Genomic DNA, 4,936 nt, shown 5'->3' with positions numbered 1-4,936 from the left:
AGGTCATGCTGAAATTTTAGCATGACTTTGCTAAAAATAGGACATATGGGGTACTTGCGACTAATGCATGGACCGGGTTATCTTAGTACTTAGTTAAGTAGGATCAAATGCCCCGCCATTCTTGCAGCATTAAACCATAGGTGGCAATAGAGCCAAGTGATTAGTGCCAAGTGATTAGGACCAACCTAGGGTGCCTCGGCTTAGGCTTTTAGGGTGCCTCGGCATCGACAAACCCTAAATGATAAAAGCTTAGCTTTTAGGATGCCTCGATGTCGACAAACCCTAAATGATGAGACCATGATCTTGTTCCTTGACAATAACAAACTTTTTGACCAAACTGTTTTCCTATTTAAAGCGAAACATGGCCAACAACGATGAGGCCGGCGGTTCGGGCGGCAAGCAATTCTGGGAGCTGTCCCAGGAGATGGAGGAACAACCTCACCGCTATGAGGACGCCGCGGAAGACACCGATCCTGATTACACAGCCCCTAGTGGCGTCGGGGATGACACCACTGATGGTGCCGCCGAGGATGCCACCACTGATGATGGCGGCACACACATAGATGGCAGCCAACCGAAGAAGCAAAGGCAGGACCGGCGCCCGAATGCGCTCCGCACCCTCAAGGAGGAATTCACTCAAGTGGACTCCGACGGGAATCCAACGGAGCCCAAACATATAGTCAAGGGGTACTCGGTTCAGCTCGGGTGCATTCTCCGGAGCACCGTCTCGATCAACACCGAGAACCTTAGGCATAAGGACCGAGGGAATTTGCGCAACCTCCTCTTCACGAAGCTGCACGAACGATACAAGTTCCCCGCCGAATTTGAAAACACACGCCTCTCAGGGAATAAAGTGAACAGTGCTGCCCTCACGAAGATGAGCACGGCCCTGTCTACTTGGAGAAGCGCGGTGAAGAGAATGATTGATAAAGGTGATAGTTATGAGAAGATCAAGGCGAAATATCCTTTGATGAGCGAAGATGACCACAAGGAGTTCAAGATAAAGTGCGAGAGCAGTGCAACCACCAAATCAAGTCAGTGGGGGAAAGAAATGCGGGAGTTGAACTTAGGGGAACACAAACTCGGTCCTGATGGTTATAGAGTGGCGGAGCCTATATGGGACAAGGAGGACGTGGAGTGTGCCGAGCAAGGCCTACCGCCCCGCTTCGAGAAATACAGCGGTAACAAGCAGACCAGGAACTATGTCAGGGCTCGGTACAAGGAGGACCCGATAACAAAGGAGCTTACCACGGATCCGAAGACCAGGGCGCTTGAGCTTGTTCTGGTAAGGAATACACCCCCGCGTAATTAGCTCCATATGGTTGCACTCTAATTAATCCCCAATATTTCTAAATGGTTCATGTTCCTTTCGCAGGAAACTGAAAGCAGTAGCGTGGGGTTGTCTCAGAGCTCCCCTTTCGACACCCCTTTAAATAGGGCGTTGAACATAATGAAAAGCAAGGATAAGATCACTAAGCCGACGTCAGCTGGTCGTGTGGCCGGCAAAGGCTTCTCCACAAAATGGGGGTCATACTATACCGCTGGTGTGCGGAAGGAGAAAAAGGCCAGCTCGGAAAGCCAGACGCGCGAGGTTGAAGCACTCAAGGCACAAGTGGTGCGGATTCCGGAGCTTGTCCAAGAGCAAGTGGAACAACAACTGGGAACGAAGCTCAACGCCATGGTGCCTACGTTGATTCATGGGCTGACGACGTGGATTGCGGGCGGCCAACAGGGGCCTCCCCCGGTTCCCAGCTTCACGGCCAGCAACTCGCACAACACGCAGGCGGCGCCATTGGTGTCTCCGGCAGAGGCGGTATTCGTGTCTCCGGCGCCAGCACGGGCATTGGAGCTTAATGCACCCGGGTGTACGCCGGCCGGCACCTCGCCAGCAAGCGCCCCCTCCGTCAGTTGCACGCCCGCCGTTGGCGGTGCCTCGACATTAGCCGAGCTCGACGGCATCACGGTAACTAAGCCTCTTGGCCGATGACTTCATCTCCTTGCCTTTGACTAGGCATCCCTGACGCCCTGTACATGTTTTCGCAGGGCACCGCCGATGTTCCTTGCACTCTTCTGCACTTCGTGGGTGCCGAGTTGGTCGATATCGCCAAGTGCAGAATCGTTCAACCGGGCAACCGCATGTTCCACGGTAATCCGATGCCACCCACAGCGTATAGGGTTGAAGTGGTTCAGGTGTTGCCAGGCTGCGACGAGCTGTTACCTCCGGTTCGACCCGCTGGGGCCGACGAAGAAGATGAGATGACCCTCAGCGCCTGCGTAAACTGGCCGCTGCTTTGGCCGAAGAGCCAGATTCGTTTGGGGGTGGGGGACACCACCCCACAGACAAGAGCGCCAGTCGTGCCGGTGCCAAGCCATGGCAAGAACGCCGCAACGCTACCGGACCTGCCGGACATCCCTATGTCGGACATCCCTATGGCACAGGATCCGGACAGCCCTATGGCACAGGATCCGGACGACGACGACATCGACGACGGTACATTTACCAAAGTCGATAAGTACTTTGCCGAACATGGGTACGCTGACGAGTTCTGCGGGCCTCTTTCTCAAGAACCCAACCAAGACGACCGCAATCTAGCTGGTACGGCGGAGAAATCCAATTGCAATAGGCGTCATCTGGCGTTCAGTTCTCAGGAGACGCCTCCAGCTACCGCCTTCACCGAGCCTCAGATAGCTGAGGTGCGAAATATTATCAGCCCCAACACGCTCAAGAAGGCGGTCTGTGAGCGGTCCCATTACAGGAGATCAAGAAGAAGGGACAGAAACGAAAGACTAACAAGGGCGCCGGTGCGAGCCAGCCGGCACCAAGTTCGATCCGTGCTCAGGACGGGCCACCTTCACCTAAGGATATCTCGAGGAGGGTGCATGTGGCGGGTAGGGCGATGCTACCGCCAAATATGCTGAATGCTGCAACCGGTGCTATGTGGAGTCTGCACCACAGTGTTCTTTCTTTGGAGAAGCGGCGTCTCAGAGAGAAGGATGTGGCATACCCGGTTTTCATGGCCAAGGTGCCAGAGGGCAAGGGCTTTGTGGATGCCGACATCGGGGGTACGATCGTCCTGCGATTTGATGACATCTTTGCTATGTTTAACCTTCATCCGCTGCACTACACCTTCGTTCGGCTGTTTTCGCTGAGTATGGAGATGCGGATCATTAGAGACAAGACCCGAACATCGTGATAGTCGACCCCTTCTACATGCGTGCCAAGCACTTGAGCAGCGCTGGGGACTGCCAAGTTGTGAGTTCACACCTCGAAGGTGTCATTCTGGCAAACCCAGATAAGGATAACTTCCTTGTGGCTTACTTTCCCGAGTAAGTCATCCCTTAACCGCCCCGTAACATATGATTTCTTATATTTCGATCTTCTTTTTTCTAACATTCCGTGTTCTGTGCAGTGACACACATTGCACACTCATCCTCTTAAGCCCGAAATATTCCATGGCCATGTATTTCGACCCGAACCGTAACTCCAAGATAGACTACACAAATGTCAAGAAAGTTCTTGATGATGTTGTCCCCGGCTATGCCAAATCTGGAGTCACCTTCACCAGGACTGTTCGTAAGTACGGCAAGCACATGTTCTCACACAATACGAAGTTCTGCTGCGTCAAACAGCCGCCTGGCGGTCAGAAGGATGCCTACTACGCCCTCCATCACATGCGGGCGATCGTAAGGGACCATCATCAACTTCTGCTACCAGATAATCTCAAAGATTGGGCCGCGAACTTGTTGGCAATCCAGGACGCGGACCTCAGACAAGAATTCTTTCGCATCCAGTCGGACTTTGCGGACATCATCCATCAATATGTCCTTCATACGTTGGGGCAGTTCTACCTCAGATATCAACCGTTCAACAATGAGATAGATGGAACGCTACAAATGCAGGGTGACAATGACCGCGATTTCATGACCATCACGACAGACGGCGGCTTCATCCACGCTCCTGTCCGATGAGTCGAGTCGAAAGTAGTGATGTGTAGTTCTGAAACATTGATTGGCTCATGTTGTAATTAAACTTTAATGAATTTGCATGTCTCTTTGGTTTGGACAGTCATTCAACTTAGATGTAATCGATGCTATTTATTAGTAGGACCATGAATCGTGCTATTAATGTCTTACTTTTCTCTTCCGGTCCTTTTGTTGCATACTTACATATTGCTTATGTATTGTCTGTTGTTTGGCTTGTGCATAGAGATGCCGTCGTATGTCGTGTACAAGGGTAAGGTTCCCGGAGTCTACGACGACTGGGAGGAGTGTCGGAGACAGGTTCACCGTTTCAGCGGTAACAGTTACAAAGGGTACACCACTAGGGCGGAGGCCGAATCTAGATATGCCCGCTATCTAGCGGGAGATAGGAGGGAGCGTTGGAGGAACCGGATGAAGACCAGTTTGATCGCAATGATGCTCATCGTGATGACCACAACTCTCTTTTATGTGATGGTAGTTTAGATGATCGATATCGACTTGTAATGTGAAGACAAACTCGATACTCGCGGTCTTGAGACTTGTAATATTTTATCTTTGTTCGGTCTTTTGAATTTGGAGACTAATATGATGAATTGTATTCGGAGACTAATCTTCTATTGTATTCGATGAATCTGATGTTGCTGTGTGCTGCTGTCTATATTCTGTCCAATAATATATTTTGTAACCTGTGCAAAAATCAGAAAAGCAAAAAAAAAACAAATATAACTAGTGCAGAACCGGGCAATAGCACCGGTTTGTAAGGCCCTTTAGTGCCGGTTCCATAACCGGCACTAAAGTGTGGGCACTAAAGCCCCCCCCCCCTTAGTACCGGTTCAGCACAAACCGGTGCTAAAGGGCAACCACGTGGCACGAGCCAGCTCCGGGGGCCTGGAGCCCTTTAGTACCGGTTGGTAAGACCAACCGGTACTATAAGGTTTGGTTTTTTTTTAGTTTT

The 4,936-nt window shown here is 51.3% G+C and overlaps 1 pseudogene; it reads left to right on the top strand.

The window, feature by feature from the left end:
- The first annotated feature begins 1,450 nt into the window (after nt 1–1,450).
- LOC119361409 overlaps nt 1,451–4,936 on the top strand; it is a 32,733-nt pseudogene continuing 29,247 nt past the window's right edge.

The sequence above is a fragment of the Triticum dicoccoides genome, chromosome 2B (assembly GCF_002162155.2).
Source record: "Triticum dicoccoides isolate Atlit2015 ecotype Zavitan chromosome 2B, WEW_v2.0, whole genome shotgun sequence".
Taxonomy (NCBI): Eukaryota; Viridiplantae; Streptophyta; class Magnoliopsida; order Poales; family Poaceae; genus Triticum; species Triticum dicoccoides.
The sequence above is the reverse complement of the archived record's forward strand: the minus strand, read 5'-3'. Positions and strand labels throughout refer to the sequence as shown.